The 25,900-nt window shown below is 46.3% G+C and overlaps 1 protein-coding gene across 1 annotated transcript in view; it reads right to left on the reverse strand.

Moving 5' to 3' along the window:
- Nucleotides 1-25,900, reverse strand: part of ZNF292 (zinc finger protein 292) — a 325,625-nt gene that overhangs the window by 285,704 nt on the left and 14,021 nt on the right. The gene's annotated exons all lie outside the window — the stretch shown is intronic.

A 25,900-nucleotide genomic window follows, 5' to 3' on the forward strand; every position in this document is an offset into this window, starting at 1 on the left:
TTTGACCCTGTTTAAGTCACGGTCCTCCATTGCAACAGGTGCAATATGTAACTTAGATTGTGAGCAAACACTCACAGAAGGTGAGCTCTCCACAGGAAAACCAGTAAGGAAAAACAAACAGTGGATCCAACAAAAGGTCCTCTCACAATGAGTGTCTTCCTGAACAAGGTCTTTATTCACAATGGCACAAATGACCCGACACGTGACGTGTTTCGGCCGTAAGGCCTGCGTCAGGGGTCAAGTGTTGTCTGGAGTCAAATAGCCTAACCTACAAGGCTGTTTGTTTTTCCTTACTTAGATTGTGAGCCCATCAGGGACATTGCGAAGTACTTGTAATAGAAATTGTGAACTGTAGAGTCGCCTCGGGGATCACTTGCAGTATATCAACTGTTGAAAACGGAAATAGATTAAAATTATGCCTTACCTGCTGATAATTTTCTTTCCTTTAGTAGCAGCAGATGAAATCTAAAAACTGGTGGGTTGTGTCCATCTACCAACAGGGGAAGATAGAGATTACAAAGCTGAAGGCAGTGATACCAGACAGCCAGCTCCTGCTTCACTTCAGTACGTCTCATCACCAAGCAGAACCAGACAAGAAAGTTAAGAGAAACCACTGCTGCGATGGAGTCCTCTTCATTGGTTTCTGTTCTCTTTCCTCTTCTCTCTTTTTTTTTTTTTTTGGAAACTAAAGCCCAGGACAAAAACAGACAGGCAAAACAAGCGCGGATGACAAAGGGCGGGATCCTGGATTCATCTGCTGCTACTACTACAGGAAAGAAAATTATCAGCAGGTAAGGCATAAATTTTACCTTCCTTAGCGTATGCAGCAGATGAATCCAAGAACTGGTGGGATGTACCAAAGCAATTCCTAAGTAGGGTGGGAAGTTACTGCTCCCCAAGACAGAACCGCTGCTGCAAAGGCAGCATCTGAATAGTGAAAGCACACCCGTTCTGCCCAAGAGGTAGATAGCAATCTTGTGAAACAAGCCTGCAATGCCACCAGTGAGACACAACCTTTCCAAAAAATCCACAAAGTATCTGCAATCCAACAAGAAAAAAAAAATCAGATGAGACCAGAGACTGCCATCCCATGGCAAGAACCAGCGGCAAAGACAAAGAGAAGATCTGAACGCTGAAAAACATGCAACAAATGCAAATACCGGAGAACCCTCTGAACATCCAGAAGACGAAGCGCTGTGTACTCCGTGTGAAAATCCCCCTTCAGAAAGGAGGGAAGAAATAGAGGCTGAGAAAGAAAAGCCAAACCACAGCCGGAAAGGAAAGAAGGAATAGAAAGCAAGGTCACTCCAGACTCAGCAAATTGCAGAAAAAAACAGCTCGGCATGGCTGAGGAAAACTTCAGACACTCTGCCTGCCGAAGAACTGGTGACCAAGAACACTGCTTATAAGTTCCTAAGCGAAGCATTCTGCAAAGGAACAAAAGGAATCCAAAGCAATGCTCGGTAGACAAGAAGCCCCAAGCTAGACTCGGAGAATATGAACAAGGTTCCAGGGTGAAAAAGGTTGCAGCAGCGGAGAAGCAAAAGAACTCTGCAAGAAATGCACCACCTCCGAGTGCGAGGCCAGGCCAGGCCCTTCTGCAACCCATCCTGCAGAAAGAACTCAATCGCTGAGGAACAGACACCTGCAATGATGAGCAAGCATGGGCCACAACCAGCCTCAAAATATCCTCAACACCCAAGAATACTCGGTTGAAGTGGACCACATACAAGATCGCAATAGAACAGTAACCACTGTGCCCAAAGAACTCTGTTCCTCAGAGTCGGCCTCTCAAAAAACCAGGCCATAAGACCAAAGGGAAAGGGATCATCCACTCGGGAACGGACCCAGAAGGAAGAGCTCGGAGTCAAGCGGGATCTAAAACGAAGGTGCCACCAGGAGCCGCACCATATCGCATACCAATGGCACCATGGCTAATCCGGAGATACCAGAATGACTCAACCCTGGAGGCCCCGCAGAGAGGCCATGGAGGAAACACTATCGAAGAATGCCCTCTGGCTAAGGAAGCAATTGAACAACCAGCCCTGACGAATCACCCTCTCTCCGATGACAGACGAAAGAACGGATCTGGGCATCCAGCCAGGACGCCATCAGATCTACCACCGTAGGAAAAGCCCGCAAAGTGGACCGCATAGAAACGGAACACAAGGTCCTCTGCCCACTCCATGGGGTGACATGCCCTGATGGCCACAGTCTGACTCCGAGTCCCATTCTGTCAAAGAAGAAGCCACCACCTCATCTTCTCCAACGGCACAAGCACCGCCTAGCCTGCAACGTGTCCTGAAGTGCTAGAAGACGAACAGCACCAAAAGGAGGGTCCAGACAGGGAAGAAGGCACAAGCACCATCTGGCCTGCAATGTGTCCTGAGAGGCTAGAAGACAAAGCACCAAAAGCAGGTCCAGGTGGGAGATTGGCTACACAGTCCCCTGTGCCATCCACTGCCCCGGAGACAGAAGGAGGAGGCAAAGGGCTCGCCAGTCCGAGAGACTCGCATCCGTGACTACCACCATCCACTGCAGAGGCACCAAGGCATCCCTTCCACAGGGAGGAATTGCGAAGCCCAGTTCATGCGCAGCCATACTGAGAACAGCCACGGAAGAAACTGCTAACACTCCTGGAACACAAGAGAGCATCCGTCGAGAAGCAAGAGCTGTAGATGTCGTCTATGAGCACTGCCCATGGCACTACCTCCAAAGTGTCCGCCGCAGAGCCCAAGACATTAATGCATAGCCAGGCCCGAGGACTCTGCGCCCTGAGCAGACTGTGCACCCAAGTCTGAACCTAGATCCTCCAGTCCTTGGTCAAGAAAAAAATCGTACCAGAGCTGTCTGGAATGGGACGAGGTGGCTCATTTGAAGGGTGACTACCCAGCCCAAGGAATCCGAGAAGATCCGTAAAGACAGACTCTCGGATCTCGTCTACAGCGAGGTGCACTCTGATGCTGTCCTTGCGGAGAATGCCGCAAAATTCCCAAACCTAGGAAAAGGTGAATGGAGCCATAGCCATGCTGAAAGACAAAGCCAGGAACTGAATATGAGGGCCCAGAACGACCAAACAGAGAAACTGCAGATGTGGGGGCCAAAGGGTCATTCCATGTCAAGTGTTCTGGTGGTCCCTGCTTGACCATCACGGATTTCGATGAAATTTTCTGTGAACATTCATACATGTCCCCAATGAACATTGGTAAAGTTTTACGTTCGCCGATGAAATACTTGCTGAGATATAGTAATCTGTTTGACCCCATACTGCAGCCTTCTAAGGTATGACTCCAAGATTTCGGCAACTTTGAGACACTGTATCTCTGGCAATATTTTGTTGAGAGAAACAAAACTTGGCCATCTTGTACAACTTTTTGTGCTCTATTAAACAAAATAACAAAAAAAAAACCCTTCATGAGCGATTTCCATGAAGAAAATTTGGAGCAAACTTGGTTCGAAAAATTTGCGGCTCGAAAAAATTGTAAAGTTTGGCTTTTTATATCTCTAGAATTAAAGGTGTGATAAACGTGAAACTTTGCACACAACAACTTATCAACACAAGATTTTCGAAGGTAAAATTATGTATAATCATACCTGATAATTTTCTTTCCATTAATCATAGCTGATCAATCCATAGACTGGTGGGTTGTGTCCATCTACCAGCAGGTGGAGATAGAGAGCAAACTTTTGCCTCCCTATATGTGGTCATGTGCTGCCGGAAACTCCTCAGTATGTCGATATCAAAGCGCCATCCGCAGGACTCAGCACTTAGAGAATTACACCCACGAAGGGACACTCTGCCCAGCTCACCACCGCCGAAACGGGGGAGGGGAATTAACCCAGCTCATCCCCACACAAGTGGGGGAGGGGAATCCGTCCAGCTCATCCCCGCGGAGCGGGGGAGGGACACCACACCCGCCGATGCGGGGGGATCTGGCTTATCCTGCAACCGCAACCGCGGGAGGAGCTGACTGACCCTAACACCGCCGAAGCGGGAGGGGTACAAAGCTGCCCTACAGCCGCACGACGCGGGAGGGAGTGCCGGCAGAATTTTAAGTCTCAATCCAGCCCCGTAAAACGGAGGGGAGAGGAATGCAGCAGCTCACTGTAACACAAACTCGTCTTAACTCTTGAAGAATCCAAGTGAAAAAACTTGAACACGAAGTCTTTCTGAAGTAACTGAAGACTAAACTTGAACCTGAAATGCAACCAGAATAAAACAGTACAGATATCTGGGAGGGGCTATGGATTGATCAGCTATGATTAATGGAAAGAAAATTATCAGGTATGATTATACATAATTTTACCTTCCATATCATCAAGCTGATCAATCCATAGACTGGTGGGATGTACCGAAGCAGTACTCACCCAGGGCGGGACATTGAAATCCCTGACCTCAACACTGAAGCTCCAAACCGGGCCTCCGCCCGTGCAGCCACAGTCAAACGGTAATGCTTGGAGAATGTATGAGCCGAAGCCCAAGTTGCCGCCTTGCATATCTCTTCCAAGGAGACGGATCCGGCCTCTGCCATCGAGGCCGCCTGAGCTCTCGTGGAGTGAGCCTTCAGCTGGATAGGCGGCACCTTCCCCGCGGCCACATAAGCCGCTGCAATGGCTTCCTTGACCCATCTTGCCACTGTAGGCTTAGCAGCCTGCAGACCCTTACGAGGACCTGCAAACAGGACATACAGATGATCCGATTTCCGGAAATCATTGGTCACTTCCAAGTATCTGATGATGACTCGTCTAACATCCAGATATTTAAGAGCAGAGTACTCCTCTGGGTAGTCCTCCCTACGAAAGGAAGGGAGACAGAGCTGCTGATTCACATGGAAGCGAGAAACAATCTTGGGCAGGAAGGAAGGCACTGTGCGAATAGTCACTCCTGCCTCAGTGAACTGCAGAAAAGGCTCTCGACATGAGAGCGCCTGGAGCTCGGAAACTCTTCTGGCTGAAGTGATAGCCACCAAAAAGACTGCTTTCAACGTCAGGTCTTTCAGAGATGCCCTCGACAAGGGTTCAAAAGGCGGCTTCTGCAATGCTCTTAGTACCAGGTTGAGATTCCACGCAGGCACCACTGAGTGCAGAGGAGGGCGCAGGTGATTAACTCCCTTGAGAAAGCGCACCACATCTGGCTGCGAAGCCAGGGAAGCACCCTTCAGGCGGCCCCTGAAGCAAGCCAGAGCCGCTACCTGGACTTTAAGGGAACTGAGCGACAGGCCTTTCCCCAGACCTTCTTGCAGGAACGCCAACACTGAAGAAATTGGAGCAGTGAAGGGAGAAAGTGAGCCTGCTTCACACCACGCTGCAAAGATACGCCAAACCCTGGCGTAAGCAGTAGAAGTAGAGCGCTTCCTCGCTCTCAGCATAGTGGCGATGACCTTGTCTGAGAAGCCCTTCTTCCTCAGACGCTGCCGCTCAATAGCCAGGCCGTAAGACCAAAGGGGGAGGGATCCTCCATCACCACGGGACCCTGATGTAACAGGCCCTGCTCCACTGGCAGCCGCAGAGGATCGTCGACTGAGAGCCTGATCAAGTCCGCATACCAGGGACGCCTGGGCCAATCCGGACCCACCAGGATTACCCTGCCGGGATGCTTTGCCACCCGGTCTAGCACCCTGCCCAACATGGGCCAGGGCGTGAACACATAGAGAAGCTCTTGTGTCGGCCACTGTTGGAGAAGAGCATCTACTCCCAGGGATCGAGGGTCCCGTCCTCTGCTGAAAAAGCGCAGCACTTGGCAATTGGCCGATGACGCCATCAGATCTAGGCTCGGCTGGCCCCAGCGCTTCGTGATGTCCAAGAACGCCTGAGCAGATAGCTGCCACTCTCCGGGCTCCAAGGTATGGCGACTGAGAAAGTCCGCCTTGACATTCATGACTCCGGCAATGTGGGCCGCTGAAAGCTGCTCCAGGTTCGCTTCCGCCCACTGGCAAAGATTCATAGCCTCCTTGGCTAGAGGGGCGCTCTTGGTACCTCCCTGGCGGTTGACATAGGCCACAGCCGTGGCATTGTCCGACAGGACCCGTACAGGCTTCAACACCAGTACCGGGATGAACTCCAAAAGCGCCAACCGAATGGCTCTGAGTTCCAGGAGGTTGATAGACCACTTTGCCTCTGCAGGAGACCAGAGCCCCTGTGCTGTCCTTCCCAAGCAGTGGGCTCCCCAGCCCGACAACGAGGCGTCCGTCGACAATCCACTCTGGGGTCACCAGAGGCATTCCCGCAGACAACTTGTCTGTCTGCATCCACCAGCTCAGCGCCTTGCGCACTGCTGGGTCCAAGGGAAGGCGCACAGCATAATCCTCCGACATCGGAGTCCAGCGCTGCAGCAAAGAGTGTTGTAGTGGTCTCATATGAGCCCTGGCCCAGGGCACAACTTCCATCGTGGCCGTCATAGAGCCCAACAGCTGCACATAGTCCCAAGCCCGAAGGGGAGAGGCTACTAGGAACTGGTCCACCTGAGCCTGAAGTTTGACAATCCGATTGTCTGGCAGCAACACTCTGCCCACTGGGGTGTCGAATCGAACTCCCAGGTACTCCAGGGACTGAGTCGGGCGCAGCTGGCTTTTCTCCCAGTTGATGATCCATCCCAGGGAGCTCAAAAGAGCAACTACCCGGTCCACAGCTTTGCCGCACTCTGCATAAGAGGGGGCTCGGATCAACCAGTCGTCCAGATAAGGATGGACTTGTACCCCTTCCTTTCGTAGGAAGGCCGCGATGACCACCATTACTTTGGAAAAGGTCCGCGGAGCAGTAGCCAACCCGAAAGGGAGGGCTCTGAACTGGAAGTGTCGTCCCAGGACTGCAAAACGCAGAAAGCGTTGATGAGGAGGCCAGATGGGAATATGCAGGTACGCTTCCTTGATGTCCAAGGATGCCAGGAACTCTCCTGCCTTCACTGCCGCTATAACAGAGCGGAGAGTCTCCATGCGAAAGTGCCGCACTTTCAAGGCCCGATTGACCCCTTTGAGGTCGAGGATAGGCCGGACAGAACCTCCTTTCTTTGGTACCACAAAGTAAATGGAGTAACGTCCCTTTCCAAGCTGACTTTCTGGCACCGGAACGACCGCGCCCAGGCGGATCAGATTGTCCAAGGTCTGCTGCACTGCCACAGCTTTGACCGGAGACTTGCAGGGAGAGAGTACAAACCCGTCTTTTAAGGGTCGGCAGAACTCTAGTTTGTAGCCGTCTCTGATGACTTCCAGCACCCACGCGTCTGAAGTTATTGTGGTCCACTCGCCCAGAAACGAGGACAGCCGTCCTCCAATCTGCACTGGGGCGTGGACCAAGACCCCGTCATTGGGTACGAGACCCTGGGGGAGGACCGGAGGGAGCACCTCCGGGACGGCGGTCTCTGCGAAAGGAATGCTGCTTGGGGGAGAAATTCCTCTTGAAGGAAGAGGGGGCAGAGGAACCCGACTTGCCCGGGCGGTACCGACGGGCTTCCTGCAACCGTCCTCTGGAGGTACAGGGACGAGTACTAGCCCGAGCCCTGACCTCTGGTAATTTCTTGCCCTTAGACGTGCCGAGATCGGTCACGATTTTGTCCAGCTCGACCCCAAAGAGCAGCTTGCCTTGAAAAGGCAACCTAGCCAGGCGGGATTTAGAGGCGTGGTCAGCAGACCAATGTTTCAGCCAAAGCCACCGCCGCGCAGAGATTGTCTGAGCCATGCCTTTCGCTGAGGCCCTCAAGACATCATACAGCAAGTCTGCCAAATAGACTAAGCCCGATTCCAGGGCCGGCCAATCAGCCCTCAAGGAATGATCCGAGGGGGAAGCCCGATGCAGCATAGTCAGGCACGCCCTGGCCACATAGGAGCAGCAAACTGAGGCCTGCAAACTTAAAGCAGCTGCCTCAAAGGACGACCTTAAGGCCGCCTCCAATCTTCTGTCTTGGGCGTCCTTTAGGGCCGTGCCACCTTCCACCGGCAACGCCGTTTTCTTAGTCACCGCAGTGATTAAAGAATCCACGGTAGGCCACAGATAGGTCTCGCGTTCACTCACAGCCAAAGGATAGAGGCGGGACATAGCCCTAGCCGCTTTAAGGCTCGCTTCTGGGACATCCCATTGAGCCGAAATTAAGGTGTGCATGGCATCATGTACGTGGAAGGTTCTAGGCGGGCGCTTCGTCCCCAGCATAATGGCAGAGCCAACAGGGGCTGAGGGAGAGACGTCCTCCGGAGAGGAAATCTTCAAAGTGTCCATGGCCTGTAACAACAGGTTGGGCAAATCCTCTGGGCTAAAAAGCCGCGCTGCAGAGGGGTCATCCGCTCCATCCGAGCGGGGATCCGTCTCCTCCAAGGAATCCGCAAAGGACCGTTGGGAGACCTCAGACACGCTGCCCTCATCTACATCGGAGGAGACAAATTCCTCCAAGGCCTGGGAATCAACCCGAGGGCGTTTACCTCTGGGAACCTCAACCTCTTTACCAGACGAGGGAGCAGGGGCAGCGTTGTGCATGAGGAAGGCCTGATGCAGCAGCAAAACAAACTCGGGGGAGAAACCCCCCAGACTGTGCACTTCCGCAGCCTGGGCAACAGCCCTAGACGCACCCTCAACCGGCGCTCGCAATAGCGGGGGAGAGACATGCTGCGCATCCAAAATGGCGTCCGGCGCGAAACTCCGCGAGGGAGCCGCGCGGGAAGAACGGCTCTTAACTTTAGCCGCTTCTGTGCCGTCGCCCAAATTAAGGGCGTTCATGGCATTAATGTCTCCAACCTCAAGGGCGGCCCAAGAAGAAGCCGTCCGAGCCGCGTGGCCGGCCAAGATGGCGGAGGCGAGGAGCGGGGGATGGGCGTTTATGGCGGGAAAAACCGCCACGCCGGAGGAAGGACCGGGACATTCATCGGTCACGAAACTGTCACCCAACAAGGGCGAATCAGGCTTTAAGGCCCCCGCATCCCCTCTAGAAGCGCTCAAGCGACCCGGGGAGCGACCCTTTGCGCCCTCGCCCTCCGACGCCATATGCCACGAGGAGAAGAATCGGGGAACCCCCTGCCCGCTATAAAAAGGTAAAAATTACCTGCTGTCCGCTCCGAGTTGTAACGACCTGGTGTCCCAGTGAGTAGCTGCAATAGACGCTTAAATAAACGTCGAAATAAACGCCTTTACGGACGTTCAAAATTTTTTTTTTTTTTTTTAACGGAGCCAGCGGGAGGGGGGAGAAAAGGAGGGACCTGGCACCACCAGGTTTGCACTTGCTCAAAAGAGCCCTCAACCCCAGGCACTCAACAAAACCTAAAAATTAGGTTGGAGGCCTAGCCAGAGCTGCTGCTGTGTGTGACCACCACCTGCTGAGATAGAGAACATACTGAGGAGTTTCCGGCAGCACATGACCACATATAGGGAGGCAAAAGTTTGCTCTCTATCTCCACCTGCTGGTAGATGGACACAACCCACCAGTCTATGGATTGATCAGCTTGATGATATGGAATATAAAATTTCATTCTCCTAATATTTTCCATTAGTTCACAAATTGAGTGCAACTTTATTTTTAGCCCACTTTTACAAAAAAAAGAGCATGTTTCAAACCCCTTAAAAAAGTAGGGTTGGTTTTTCATCGCTGGCATATAAGGCCCTAGAAATAGGGACAAAGTTGAGGACGTTGCTATTGCTACGTCATATACTTCAACATGCATTTTTCTATATTGTGTCGTTTTCTTTCCATTTCTGCTGAAGTTTAAAGTGTATAATTCATTTTTTGTATGCTATATGAATGTTAGTCTACTAGCGGTGCTTCTACATTAATGCCATTGGTTAAATATTCTGTAAGTACCTTATTGATGCCACGCATTAGCATGTTTCGGCTATAGGATTCTGTACTGTGTAGTTGTAAGTTTCTGTCATAACATAAGAATCTTTATAACATCTTTTTCAGATTCGCATTAATTTAATACACTTCATATTGCGATTTTGCTTAATATGTGAAAAATGAATGTCAAAGAGTCAACTGACAATTCCACTTTGCCCATTTGCATTGTTGGAAAACAATTGTCAACTTGCCACCATGGTTCATTTTATTCTAAAGAAACTAGCCATTCAGCCCGTAAAAACGGGCTAGTATAGGAGGGGAGGGTTGAAAGGCCCCCCACCCCGCCACAGAGTTCGCCCCCCCCGGAGCCGTCGCCACCCACCTTCCACCCGGTCGGGCCCTCGCTCCGCTATTGAAACAGCGAGGACATGCAGCACACAGCTGTACTGCTGAGCTGCCGTGGCCTTCCTTCTTCTCTGCCTGCCTGTGTCCCGCCCTCGTGTGACGTAACGTCGTCGAGGGCGAGGGCGGGACACAGGCAGAGAAGAAGAAGGAAGGCCGACGGCAGCTCAGCAAAGCTGTGTGCTGCGTGCCCTCGCTGTTTCAATAGCAGAGCGAGGGCCCGACTGGGTGGAAGGTGGGTGGCGGCGGTGACTCCGGGTGGGGGGAGCGTTAGCGACGGCGGTGTCCCTCGCAAATGCGCAGTAGAGACCCTCTCTGTTCCGCCCTCGTCATCACGTATTGACGCAGGGGCGGGGCAGAGAGGGTCTCTACTGCGCATTTGCGAGTGAGTACGACACTTGCCATTTATATATATTGACTAGCCGTTGAGCCCGTAAAAACGGGCTAGTATAGGACGGGGGGGTTTGAAAGGCCCCTTCTCCTCGCCGCTGCAAGGCCCCCCCCCCCCCCCGCCGCTGAGCTCGCTGTTGCCCCTCCGAGGTCACTGCTACGCCCCCCCCCCCGGAATCGCAGCGACTCCGGGTGGGGGGAGTGGTGGCGGCGACCTTGGGGTGGGGGGGGAAGCGGTAGCGACGGCGGTTGCATTCCTCCCCTTGCGCAGTAGAGACCCTCTCTGTCCTGCCCCCATCATCACGTATTGATGCGGGGGCGGGACAGAGAGGGTCTTTACTGCGCATTTGCGAGTGAGTTCGGTCACTCGCCGTTTATATGTTTGACTGGGCTGCATTATGTGCACAGCTTGTCCGCCAATGAAAAAATGCTCATTACTCGGCGAGCGGAGGTTGAGTTCACAGACGATGACCAAATCTGCCTGCATCACAAAGAGATGTATTTGGAAAAGTACGAAATGAAGCAAAAGTCGAGCTGCAACCCATTCGACAAACAAGATCACATAGTTAAACATGGACTGTTGAAAGTCGATCTAGCCATGTCCGATGATTTGAAAAAATTGAAAACAAATGTGAAGCCGGGCCAAAAAATGTGTTCCAAGTGTAAAGCCAAATATGTTTCTATGGTCGAAAGCAAGGCAGAGTCATCGTCATCAGAAAATTACGATATGAACATTTCAGACACCCTTGATCAAAGTTTGACTGATTTGGGGACTTCTCCAATAAAAATTTGGAGGTTGGCCAGTAGGGATAAAACTGGATATGTGAAACAAAAATTGAACGCGTGCAGAAAAAATAATGGTAGCCGCTGCAGTATCAGCCGAAGATATTGGACAAACTAGCAAGTTGGCTGCTAAGGAATGCCTGTCATGCCAAGATTACACTGACCTAATTGAAGATGTGAAAACGAAAATTAAAATATCCAATAGATCCATGAAAATTCAATTATTGTCATTGGCCCCAAAGAGTTGGTCAATACCAGTGACAGCAAAAACGTTTAGCATTTCAGAACGTATGGTTAAAACAGCGCGAAAATTAAAACAAGAGAGAGGCATTTGTGCACTACCGGATGCAAAAGTTGGCAAACTGCTACCAAAGGCAATCGCTGACAAAGTTTGAGATTTCTACGAGGATGATTAATTTAGCAGGATGTGCCCTGGTAAAAAAAAATTTTGTTTCTGTGCGGCTTGATGGCATCAAGGTTCAAAAACATAAGAAATATATGTAGCATATCGAAACAAGTATGGTGCTGAAATTGGTTTTTCCAAATTCTGTGAGCTCAGACCAAAGTGATGTGTTACTGTCGGTGCCTCAGGCACACATTCCGTCTGTGTCTGCACCATCCATCAGAATGTTAAGCTTATGCTACAAGGTGCCAACATTAAAGAAGACTACAAGATGCTCATGGGAAAAGCAGTTTGCGATCTGGACCCCAAAGATTGTATATTGCAGCGATGCCAAAACTGTCCTGGTGAAGAGGCACTGATAGCATATTTGGAAGAAATATTTGAGGACTGGGATTCAGAAGAATCAAAAGAATTCAAACAATGGATTCACACTGACCGTGAAACGCTCGAAACTCATGTTCTCACTGTTGACAACTTTATTGAAAAACTCACTAGCAAAATTTGGAAACTGACTGGCCACCACTTCATTTCAAAACATCAAAGCAAATATCTGAAGTCATTAAAAGCTAGCCTACAAGAAACCGAACTTATCGTACTGATGGATTTTGCCCAGAACTACTCGTTTGTTGTCCAAGACGCTGCTCAAGGCTTTCACTGGGAGAATTCACAATGCATTCGTCGCTTATTATATCAATAAAGATGGCGTGCTGCAGCTGCTGCATAATTTCTGATCATATGCAAAATGATACGGTTTCCGTGCACATGTTCATTCGGAAGTTTAGTTTTTGAAGAATAAAATGAAGATTACAAGAATATATTACTTTAGTGACGGTTCAGCAGCACAATACAAAAATTACAAAACTTTCGCCAATCTGTGCAATCACAAGAATGATTTTGAAATTGAGGCCGAATGGAACTTTTTTAGCACGAGTCACGGCAAGTCACCATATGATGGAGTTGGTGGCATGACTAAACGTTTGGCTGCTCGAGCCAGCCTCCAGCGACCATTAACCGACCAAATACTTACACCAATAGATCTGTTTAACTTTTGTGACAAAAACATTCATGGAATTAAATATATGTATGTTCCGACTGAAGAAATCCAAGAAAACAAGATGCTGCAAGAAGAAAGATGAAAAGCTAGCTGCACAGTAGCTGGCACAAGAGATCACCACCAGTTTGTGCCAGTTGATTCTGTTGGAATGTAATTGTATTTTACATGCATTGCCTGTCACCTATTATTTCTCTGTGATTACTCTGTGACCTCTGATGTGAATTACTTAGAGAGGTCACACAGCTATGCAACTTCCTGTGGGGGTTAGATGCAGCACATGCAGCACATGGAGCACATGGAGCTCATGATCTCTCCTAACCTGAGAGGATCTATGGTGGTGTGAGCATCCATTACCATCTAAGCACATGGAAGGAGCTGATAATACAAATGTATAGTAATATGTATATATAAGCCTGTCTGATTATAATCTAACTACAAACTGTGAGTAAACAGATGTTTTGTTACTTCAACTTTAAAGTGACTCAGCAGTGAATTATTCAGGGGTGAATGAGAGAGAGATGAAGAAAGAAATTAACATTTCTAAAGCTGAAGCTGTGTGTACTAAAATCTGCTAATTATTTACTACAAATAATCCAACAAAAGGGTTATGGGCCCAGGGTCCAGGAATTGAAAAAGAAGAGAAATATTACCAGGCAGAAAAAAAGGCCACATTTTTCTCTTAAGTTTTAAAGGAAAGATTCAGTCTGTCTCTCTCTCCCCCCACACAGCAGACAGAAGGCTAAGAAAATGGCTGAGGGAAGAAATTCACCATTGTTCTATTCTCTCAAGGTGCCTAGATTAACTGAGTTTAATTATCAGCAGTGGGAATTAAGATTCATATGTTTCCTTCGAGCAAAAAGATTAGATATATGCTTAGACCAAGACAGAACAGCTGAAAATATGGCTGAATGGGACAATGCAAACTATTATGTGAAGTGCATGCTTTTGGAAGCTCTCTCAGAGAAACAAGCCATATTAGTGGAGGGAAAAGATACACCAAAGGACATTTTATATAAACTGAGAACTATGTATGCAACTACATATGCAAAGCAGCAACCAATTTGGTTGGCAGAGTTGAATGAAACCAAATTAAGGGATAAAAGTAAATGTAATGATCACATTATGTATCTTATGTCTTCATTTCAAAAGCTAGAACTTTCTGGAATTCCCATGTGTGATGCATTGAAAAGAGCATTTCTTTTTACCTCACTATCAAAGAAGTTTGATGTTTTTAGGTCTGTAAATGAGGCCATTGAAGGGCAATCTTTTGAACAGGCAACATCAAAACTAAGGCAGGAATGCATAATAAATGATTCTGAGGAGATGTGTTCTCAAAGCAAGTCAGAGAGAAATGAAACAAATTTCTTGGCAAAGAACAGAGGAAGGCGGAGCTATGGGAAAACTCCACCCAAGGGCAAGCTGATTTGCTACTCATGTGGAAAGGAGGGACATGTATCTAAATGGTGTAAGGAAACACAAAACACTCCCTCTAGCTCACCTAAGCCAATGGAACTAAAGAATTTTCAAACCAGGAAATGTATGAAGGACAAAGATAAACACAAGGGCTTTCTAATGGCAGAAAAATCTTTGACTATGGTAAATAATAATTCAAATGAAAGTACTTGGATTTTGGATTCGGGGAGCACATGCCATTTAACCAATTGTAAAGATTTCTTTCAGGAAATGTGTCCAGAGGAAGGTATTCTTAAAACTGCAAACGCAGGGACTGCTAAGATCCAAGCAAAAGGTATTGGATTCTTAAAATGCAAAGTGTCTAATGAAGTTAAAGAAATTCCTGTAAGTGATGTCTTGTATATTCCCCAAGCAGTTTGCAATATGCTTAGTGTATCTACATTAGATAAGAAGGGATTTGTGATTCATTTTGAAAACAGTAAGTGCACAATCTCTAAAAATGATGAAGTGTATGCTGAAGCTTTTATGCATAATGATGTTTATAAGCTGAACATTTCAGGTGAAGCCTCACATATGGCGCAAGTAAGGAAGAATGATGGTAAATGTAGTCTGGAAATCTGGCACCGCCGCCTGGGACATCGTGATTCTAAGGTGATCCAGGATCTTTACAGTAAGCAACTGGCCACCGGCATTCAGATAAGTGCAAATGCTGGTAAAATGGAGAAATGCATAGACTGTGTTACTCAAAAAGGTGTAAGACCCTCATTTCCTGCATACACAGGAAATAGGAGTAATAAAGTGCTGGACTTAATACACAATGACTTATGTGGACCGTTTAATATCCCATCATTGGGAAATAACAGATTTGTCCTAATATTCTTGGATGATTTCTCTAGATATTGTGTGGCCTATTTGCTGAAAGAAAAAAGTCAAGTCACAGACATGCTGAAGAAATACGTAGCCATGGTGAGCAATAAATTTGAAAGAAAACCAAAGGTTCTTCAGACCGACAATGGTGGTGAGTTCACTTCACAAAGCATGCGCACATTTCTAGAACAAGAAGGCATTCAGCATATCACAACAGTAGCTTATACACCAGAGCAAAATTCTGTTGCAGAGAGAAAATTTAGGTCACTTGTGGAAATGACCAGATGTATGCTGTCAGATAGCAATCTCCCTAAAAGACTATGGGGGGAAGCCATTCTCACAGCAGTGTACCTACAAAACAGAATGCCAACTAAAGGCGCTGAGCGCACACCACATGAGACATGGCATGGTAGGAAGCCAAACCTGTCACACATAAGAACATTTGGAAGTACAGCATATGCTCATGTACCAAAGCAAAGAAGGCATAAGCTGGATTCCACAACAGAAAGGGGCATTTTAGTTGGCTATACTCCAGGACACAAAGGATATAGAATTTTGAATCTGAAAACTGGCATTGTTGGCATAAGACATGTTACATATTTTGATGAAAACAAAAGGGTTGATAAAGGCTGGATTATCCCAGATGAGCCTTATCATCCAGAATATGAAACTAGAACCATAATAGACATGCCAGTGTATATAAATGCCATACCAAGGCAGATGTCTGAAAGCAACTCATCTGTATCTAACGAGGAACAGGCAGAGGAAGCAGACACAGAAAGAATCATTGAAGAAGACAGTACAGTTGGAGAAGGGGAATCAATTGGAGAAGAACTCTCAGATTTAGAGGATGCAGAAAGGTCAGACCAACCTGTTGTCAGACGCTCATCCAGGGAAAACAAAGGTGTTCCACCCCCAAGACTGTCTTACCTAACAAAGTCAGCAGAAGCTCAAGAGCCCTTAACATGGGATGAGATTGAGAAAATGCCAGCAGAAGAAGCTGCTGAATGGCATAAAGCTGCACAGGAAGAAATTGATGCATTGGATAAAAATAATACTTGGATTCTTACAAAATTACCTCCTGGCAAGAAAGCTATAGGATGCAAATGGGTATTCAAGTTAAAAAGGAATGCACAAGGAAAAGTGGAAAGGTATAAAGCCAGATTAGTGGCAAAGGGATATCTTCAAAATTATGGAGAAGATTTTGATGAAGTGTTCGCACCTGTAGTGAAACACACGACAATAAGAACACTTCTGAGCATTGCAGTCTCAAAAGGCATGCAAGTCAACCACATTGATGTGAAAACAGCATTTCTTCACGGAGATATAACTGAAGACTTGTACATGGAACAGCCAACAGGTTTCATAAATACAAAACAAAGACAGCTAGTGTGTAAATTAAACAAAGGTCTTTATGGATTAAAGCAAAGTGCAAAATGTTGGAATGATAAATTGCATGAAATATTGACAAATTTAGGATTTAAGCAAGGTGAAGCAGATAAATGTTTATACACTAGGTGCAGAAATGGACAATATGCATACATTTTAGCTTTTGTTGATGATCTGCTCATTGCAAGCAAAAGTGAGCAAGAGTACAAGGACATTGTAAAATGTTTAAACCTCAATGTTGAGATAAAAGAACTTGGAAATGTGTCATACTATCTTGGTATAGAAATTGAGAAACAAAATGATGGTTCTTATCTTCTAAGCCAGAAGCAGAAAATAAATGAGCTTATTGAAAGTTTAGGTATGCAAGATGCCCAAGTTGTAAGCACTCCCATGATCACTGATTTTCTGAAGGATGAAACAGTAAGAGAACCTTTACCAGATAACATCCAATATAGATCAGCCATAGGTAAGCTTTTATATCTAGCTACCACATACAGGGCTGATATAGCAAATGCAGTAGGAATTTTGAGCAGAAGGGTCAGCTCACCTACCAAATCAGATTGGACTGCAGTTAAAAGGATGGTAAGGTATTTAAAGGGTACCATTGATTGTAAATTAAAGATTTCAGCCAATAGTAATCCAAAACTAATATGTTACTGTGATTCAGATTGGGCAGGGGATCATTCTGATTATAAATCCACAAGTGGATATGTGTTTATGTATGGAAATGTACAAATTTCATGGGCCAGTCATAAACAAAGTATTGTGAGTTTGTCTTCTACAGAAGCTGAATACGTGGCCGTATCGGAAGCGTGCAGAGAACTGATGTGGATTGAAAAACTTTTGCTGGATTTCGGAATAGCTGAAAAGAGACCAATCCAGTTAATGGAAGATAATCAGAGCTGCATCCGACTGTCACAGAATGACAAGGTTCAGTCACGCACCAAGCACATCGCAACGAAATACCACAACGTGCGAGAGTTGGTGAAAGAAGGGGTCATCAGTCTACACTATTGTCACACCAGTGAGATGACAGCTGACATCATGACCAAACCGTTACCCAGAGAACATTTTGTGAATCTGCGTATAAAGCTTGGACTTTGTATGAATAAATAATTGCATGACAGTTATGCATGAGAAGGGGTTTGTTGGAATGTAATTGTATTTTACATGCATTGCCTGTCACCTATTATTTCTCTGTGATTACTCTGTGACCTCTGATGTGAATTACTTAGAGAGGTCACACAGCTATGCAACTTCCTGTGGGGGTTAGATGCAGCACATGCAGCACATGGAGCACATGGAGCTCATGATCTCTCCTAACCTGAGAGGATCTATGGTGGTGTGAGCATCCATTACCATCTAAGCACATGGAAGGAGCTGATAATACAAATGTATAGTAATATGTATATATAAGCCTGTCTGATTATAATCTAACTACAAACTGTGAGTAAACAGATGTTTTGTTACTTCAACTTTAAAGTGACTCAGCAGTGAATTATTCAGGGGTGAATGAGAGAGAGATGAAGAAAGAAATTAACATTTCTAAAGCTGAAGCTGTGTGTACTAAAATCTGCTAATTATTTACTACAAATAATCCAACAGATTTGAATTCGATTTCCGTCAGCAAAGTTTCAAATGACACGATTAACTTTGTGGCCAAAATTTCTGATATCGTCGATCCTAATTTACAATTGGCCAAACTATTGCCAGGTTGTTATGTTGCCTGCATATATGACAATAAGTGGTGGGTAGGCAACATTGTAGAAATTTCCATCGAACAAAATGATGCATTGTATCCACCAGGCCCGGCTCATTCATTTTATTGGCCTGAAAGAAAAGATGTTTGGTGGGTTCCAGCACAACATCTTATTTGTGTGCTTCCAGTGCCATCAGTTACGTCGTCAGGCCGCCAGTATCAATTCCCAGCAGTGACACTAAAAAAAGTGGCTCGTAAATTCAATAATAAATAAGCAATCGTTGGAATTTGGCAGCTCATATAAACATTACGGACTTCGGCTTGGGAACCATTTAAGATACCCACTTTAGGCTTAGGAACCTAAGATAAGCTGCCCTATCGTCGGCTTGGGAAAAAGACAGACACCCACACAAGGCTTTGGAACCTTGATGAAGAAACCAAACTAGAGGCTTGGGATCCTCATCCAAGAATCCCACCCGTGGCTAGTATTGCACAGCTATCGGGCATGACCCCTATGGCGATGGGGTTACTGGTCCAAGTTCCTAAACTGGTAGTGACAATGTCACCATGGACCAACACAATTTAGGTACTAATGTCTGTATAAAACAAACAAGATGAAAAATAATAGAATGCATGTGATGTTGCGATAGCAGCGTGCGATAGCAACGTCCTCAACTTTGTCCCTATTTCTAGGGCCTTATATGCCAGCGATGAAAAACCAACCCTACTTTTTTAAGGGGTTTGAAACATGCTCTTTCTAATGAAAATGATTAAAAAGAGTTTCCAGAAGGTCTTTTTTTGTAAAAGTGGGCTAAAAATACCCTATTTTTGGCATTTTTGCAAAAATCATCAACTTTACACTCAATTTGTGAACTAATGGAAAATATTAGGAGAATGAAATTTTATATTTGAAAGCCTTGTGTAGATAAGTTGTTGTGTGCAAAGTTTCACGTTTATCACACTTTTAATTCCAGAGATATAAAAAGCCAAACTTTACAATTTTTTTGAGCCGCAAATCGGACCAAGTTTGCTCCAACTTTTCTTCATGGAAATCGTTCATGAAGATTTTTTTTTTTGTTATTTTGTTTAATAGAGCGCAAAAGGTTGTACAAGATGGCCAAGTTTTGTTTCTCTCAACAAAATATTGCCGGAGATACAGTGTCTCAAAGTTGCCAAAATCTCGGAGTCATACCATAGAAGGCTGCAGTATGTGGTCAAACAGTTTACTATATCTCCGCAAATATGAGAGAGGGAAGTAAACTATGCCCCATAGAAAAGGAGCCAAGGGCCACAGCTTCTAATATGATGCACAAACCAGACTTAAACCTGTGACCTTCAGGCTGAAAGCCAACCATCTTCCAGAAAAATAAAACTATTTTGCTGAAACCACTGCACCTGGAGAAAATGCCCCCATGACAGCACCGAGGTTCCATGGTTACCATAGAGACCAGAGCACTAGCCCCACATGGCGCCAAAGGTACTAAGCCTAGAAACCTCCACCTGTAAAGGAGCAAAAGGTGCAGAAAAAAAAAAAGAAAACCTACAGCACCTGGTTTTCCCAGGCAGTCTCCCATCCAAGTAGAAACCAGCCAGGCCCAACCCTGCTGAGCTTCCAAGATCAGAGATCAGGCACACTCAGGGAAGTGTGCTCATAGGCAAAGCCAGTACTGCCAGTATAAAAAGAGTTTCACAAAGCAAGGAGAAAAACTTCCAAGCTGTGGGGACAGAAAAGCCTGTAAATAAAAATACTAAATAGGCCCTTTCAGCGGCCCAACATATAAGGAGCCCTGTTTCCCACATCAGGAACAGCCTTAGCCAACGCAAGAACTATAAGAAAATCTAAATTCACCACAGACAACAATGCCTATTGCTATCAATGTAGCCACTTAGGCAAACATGGTTTTCCAGCTCAGGTGATTCTTGCTGCCCTGAAAAGACTCCCTCCAAATAGAGGAAGACAAGGGAGAAATGGACCTTACTGCTGAGCTGCAGAGAAAACATCCCCTCTTTGGGGCAGGGTCCATCAGAAGCAACTGAGACAGGAAAAAAAGCCAGAAAACCCCAAAGGCTGAACTAAAAAGGAACTGTCAGTTCCACTACCAGACTTCAGCAACATATAGGCATACAGAGCAGCAGAATGAGCTCGGGGGGGGGGGGGGGGGGGGGGAGGTCAGAAGCCCCCTGTCCCAGAGAAGCCCCCCAAGTGGCTGACATGCATCCCGAAAAAATAACATGGCGCATCGCATGACCATCAGATAGATGCCTTCTGGAAAGCTTAGCCATCCAGAAACTATCTGCCCGAGATGGGCATAAAAACTCCCCCAATCACGAAAAGGGCTACTGAGGCCAAGCTCTAAGAAGAAAGGTTCAAATTAAGGGTCCCAGAGCAGAGGAGATCCTGCTCAGAAGATATAGAAACAGCTTAAAGTAGTTCTGTTCTTCCCTTGGATCCCATTGCATAGTGGGGGCAGTTTGAGAAGAATTTGTGCCACTGCCCCAGCTACATGCCAACAGTTTCTGACAACAATGGTTTTGGTAAAGGAAACCAAAGGCTGGAGAAAATAAAGGGGAATCCCCTGTACTAGCAGTCTCTAGTGGAACACAAGGTCCTTTAGGAGAAGCTGCCCCCCTCCCCCGTCCACATCAAGGCCGCAGGGCGGGAAAGGATCAGAGATGATATTAGGAGAAAAGAGAGGGCCATGCCAGCAAAAAGGCACGAATTCCCACCATTTTAGCTCAGGAAAAGGCTGCTCGGGGAACGGGAACTTCAGCGCTTCCCTAGTCCCGCTGTGAAACGTCTGCTACTGCAGAGGGAACAACTTTCAAACACCAGTGTCACCCACACTAAAGCACAGTACCCCCCGTGCTGAAAAGAGAAAGGCAGGGACTCACCGAACCGCAGGTGTCTCCAGAGGAGAAAGAGTCCCACAGATGCAGCAGCCTGCTGCCTAACCGGCACACAGACTGAAAGCACAGAACTAAGGCAGGGAAACCCTGTACTGCCTGGTCCTGTCAGAAATCTTCTGTTTCTTCTGGGGGTTTTTTTGTTGTTGTTTTTTTAACACTGAATGAAGGCAAATGAGCTCTCTTGGGTTTTCTTTTTGTTTGTTTTTTTTATTGGTGAGGAAGACCGGGAGGCAAGGGGGGAAAGGGTGAAGCAAGGACCCAGAAGACTGAGTATCCCCCAAAGTTAGCACCACCAGCCAGACACCCCTAAACTCAACTGGCCCACAGGACCCAGGAGTATCCTCAACAGATAAATCCAGGAGCTCCTGAAGAGCCATCCACCACCTGCTGGAGATACAGATGTACTGAGCCTGCCTTCAGCTTTGTAATCTTTCTCTCTACCTGCTGGTAGATGGACACAACCCACCAGTTCTTGGATTCATCTGCTGCATACGCTAAGGAATAGTAATTATCCTTATTCCCCTGCACAGGAGGGGGGGTGGGGGGGGGGGGAAATAAGGCAGCCCAACCAATTTTTTTTTTTGCCTGAAGCTGCAAGGAGAACACCCACAAGAGGTGTAGGAGGGGAGAATGGGGACACACACACCCAGCGACAAGGGTCCCACGGGATTAAACAATGTACCTTACCAAGTAAATTGCCCAAGGGCAACTACTTGGGGCTTGCGGAGCCATGCTCTGCACTCAACCAGATCTGGTCTAGGAACCTGGCTGTTAAACTCAACCAGTGTGGCATTAGCCAATACAGCTAGGCGCTAGGCCACGAACCAGGTGCATAAGGCTGAATAACCTACCATCTGTTGGAGGTGAAGAAAATACTGTAAAAAGTCAGTTTCATATCCTCTGTCTGCTGGTAAGTGGGGAGAATACAACCCACTAAGAAAATGTTTGAACAATGTTTCAAAGTCATAATCAGCCCCCTAAGTGTCACACTAATGTTAAATATTTAACATTTGAACTTGACTTTAGCTCATGCCTTTTCGGAGGAAACTCAAGGTGTGTTACCTAGCTTATCTGAATGTATTTACCTTTCCCCAGAGTGCTTGCAATCAAGTAATAGAAGTTTAAAGTGAGTTGCCCAAAGTCACAAGGAGCAACAGTAGGATTTGAACCCTGGCTTTCCTGGCTTCCCAAACCACTGCTCTAACCAGTAGGTTATTTCTTCACTTCACTGCATTACATATTACACAAATCAACCAATATGCATTCAGACCTTAGCCAGTATGTTATGGAAAAAATAAAGTCACAACTACATACCCCTTTGCCATTTTAGTCCAACTAGGATTCAAATTACAGTACAGTCTCAATTATCCAACCTAAACAGGATCAACCCATTGTCAGATAACTGAAAAGTAGGATAACACAGAAAACACCGCAAAAACCCCTCAATGAATAAACAAAGGCACAGAGTTGACGATTTTCAAAAATTGTTTAATAGAAATAAATGTGATGTCACTGGGGGGAGGGGTCTGTCGAATATGCCACATGGTCAGATTACTACCGAAAGCCAGATAACCAAGAATGTACTCTATATAAAAATCTGTGCTAATCTATTTATTTGTTGCATTTCTATCCCACAATTTCCCACCTCTTTGCATCATGTTGTCCTTTTTATCCCATGTACTACAATTTTCATTCAGTTTCAACAACAAAGCTCAGTAGAAAGTTATTACGCTGCACATGTGCATCACTGAAACAGATTTTCCCCCACAATGTCAGTTTTTGGAGATGGTGATTTTCTCCCAGGTCAAGCTAAGTTAACAATCAGAAGCTGTTTGTATCCCAACAACTCTGAAGGCCATGCGACAATAAGACTTGGAGGATGGAACTGCCATGTTACTGATCTCGTGTATTAAAAACGTTTGTATTTGTAAATGCAAAGTGACCAAAAATGAGTGGAAATTATCACAAAAAAGGAGGTTCCAGGATGACAAATGAAAAGTTTGTGGGGTTTTTTGTAAACTGAATAGACAGGAACAACTATCTGCAGTTCACTAGCTGTCATAATAGACAAGTAAAGATTAACTTGCCCTACAGCCAATTTTTAAGGTTCTGCTGATTATGCTCAGAACCTCAAGAATGTGATACTCAAGCAAAAACATTAGCACTTAACCTGTTTTTAAACCTATCACAATGCGTGGAGAGGGCCTATGCCAGAGCTAAACTACAAAACTGTGAAGAGCTACAGAAAACAGACCGCAATAGGAAAGTGGCACCAGAGCTCGTCTGTACTCTTGAATTTTCCCGATTCAGATAGCGGTAATCAAAATATCATAAGTATAGCCATACTGGGAAAAACCAAAGGTCCATTGAGCCCAGCATCCTGTTTCCAACAGTGGCCAATCCAGGTCATAAATACCCGGCAAGATCCCAAAAATGTACAAAACATTTTATACTGCTTATCCCAGAAATAGTGGATTTTCCCCAAGTCCATTTAATAACGGTCTATGGACTTTTCCTTTAGGAAGTCATCCAAACCTTTTTTAAACTCCGCTAAGCTAACTGCCTTTACTACATTCTCTGGCAATGAATTCCAGAGTTTAATTACACGATGAGTGAAGAAAATTTTTTTCTCTGATTCATTTTAAATTTACTACATCGTAGCTTCATCGCATGCCCCCTAGTCCTAGTATTTTTGGAAAGCGTGAACAGACGCTTCACATCAAGAGAGGCACATTTTGCAATCCCATGTTTGTTTCACGGAGGTATCATCCATTGCCACCTACTCATGCAATAGAAACCTAAGAAACAGATTAGTGCTCTCAGCATTACTGGAATATATTACATCAAGGTCTCAAAAAACAGGACACAACCCCTGCGGTTCCTGTTCAGTATGCAAACACTCACTTGCACTGGTCACTTTCACACATTCAATTACTGGCAGAATATACAATTTGTTTAACCAGTGACATTTAAAAGACTAGAGAACACTTGAGAAAGTTACATGGAAATATTTTTAAAACAAATTAGAGCAAATATTTTTTTCACTCAACAAATAGTTAAGCTCTAGATTTCTTTGCTGGAGGATGTGGTAACAGCAGTTACAGTATCTGGGTTTAAAAAAAGGTTTGGACAAGTTCTTGGAGGAAAAGTCCATAGTCTGCTATTGAGACAGACATGGGGAATTAACTGCTTGCCCTGGGATCTGTAACATGGAATGTTGCCAAGAGTGGAGGAGTGGCCTAGTGGTTAGGGTGGTGGACTTTGGTCCTGGGGAACTGAGTTCGATTCCCACCTCAGGCACAGGCAGCTCCTTGTGACTCTGGGCAAGTCACTTAACCCTCCATTGCCCCATGTAAGCTGCATTGAGCCTGCCATGAGTGGGAAAGCGCGGGGTACAAATGTAACAAAACAAAAACAAAAAAAAGATTTGGGTTTCTGCCAGGTACTTGTGACCTGGCTTGGCCACTGTTGGAAACAGGATACTGGGCTAGATGGACCATTGGTCTGACCCAGTATGGCTAGTCAACCAACGTAAGACCCGATACTGGGTACTTTGATGACTAAATTAGGGGGTTTTATTCTCTCATATGCAGATTACATCTTTCTTTTACATCCAGAGTCTGAAAGCCTTGAAAGTACTGAAAATCACCACTCGGAGAGAATTAGACAAAAAAAATTTTCCTTAAACAAACAAAAAATACAATTGTTTGCTTTGGAGATTTTGATGCTTTGACTAAGAAGGAAATAGTACTGGATACAGGTGAAATTTTATCAATTAAGGATGAAGTGGGTGTTGGGAGTAATTCTCGATTCCAATCTTACTTTTGAGGCACAAATTAATCATTTAGTTTAATTTTTTTTCTTCAGTTTGAGACAACTTCAAGCTATCCTCTCTTTGCTGAGCAACAACAGATTTATAACTATCTCTACTATAATAAAAGGCACCTTCAACGTTCTGAAGCTGACTCCGTGGCTTCAAGTGAAGGGTTCATTAGGATCATTAGGTTCGTAGCTGTGTCACCATCTCTCTCGGCCCCCCACCCTCGCGCTTCTGATAGGTCCGCTGCCCTCGACGTCATCACGTTTTGACGTCGAGGGCGGCGGACCTATCAGAGGCGCGAGGGTGGGGGCCGAGAGAGATGGTGACACAGCTACGAAACTAATGATCCTAATGAACCCTTCACTTGAAGCCACGGAGTCAGCTTCAGAACGTTGAAGGTGCCTTTTATTATTCACTGGGAGAATTCACAATGCATTCGTCGCTTATTATATGTAAGTTCCTAAGCGAAGCATTCTGCAAAGGAACAAAAGGAATCCAAAGCAATGCTCGGTAGACAAGGAGCCCCAAGCTAGACTCTGAGAATATGAACAAGGTCCCAGGGCGGGGCTGACAGAGATGGTTACAGAGCGACAAACATGAAGAAAAACCCCCCCTTCACTTCAGCCACAGAGTCAGCTTCACCGTTGCAGGTGGGTGGCTGGAGGGGAGGGAAAGAGGGGGCAACTACCCTGGAACAGGGAGGGGGGGGGGGCAACGACGCTGGAACTAACTTGAAGGGGGGCCAGATGGACACAGAAACTGGGATGGAGGGAGGGAGGGAGGGGGACCCAGAAACTGGGAGGGAGGAAGAGAGGGGGGTGGGAAACGACCCTGGAACAGGGTGGGTGGGTGGGACCGCGGACCCTGAAACTTGGAGGGGGGCCAGGCGGACCCAGAAACTGGGATGGATGGAGGGAGGGAGGGAGGGGGGACAGCGGACACTGGACCTTGCAGGGGGGGGTGGACCCTGAAACTGGGAGGGAGGGGGCCCCTGGCACACACTATCATTCTCACACACA

This window comes from Microcaecilia unicolor, chromosome 3 (assembly GCF_901765095.1).
Source record: "Microcaecilia unicolor chromosome 3, aMicUni1.1, whole genome shotgun sequence".
NCBI lineage: Eukaryota > Metazoa > Chordata > Amphibia > Gymnophiona > Siphonopidae > Microcaecilia > Microcaecilia unicolor.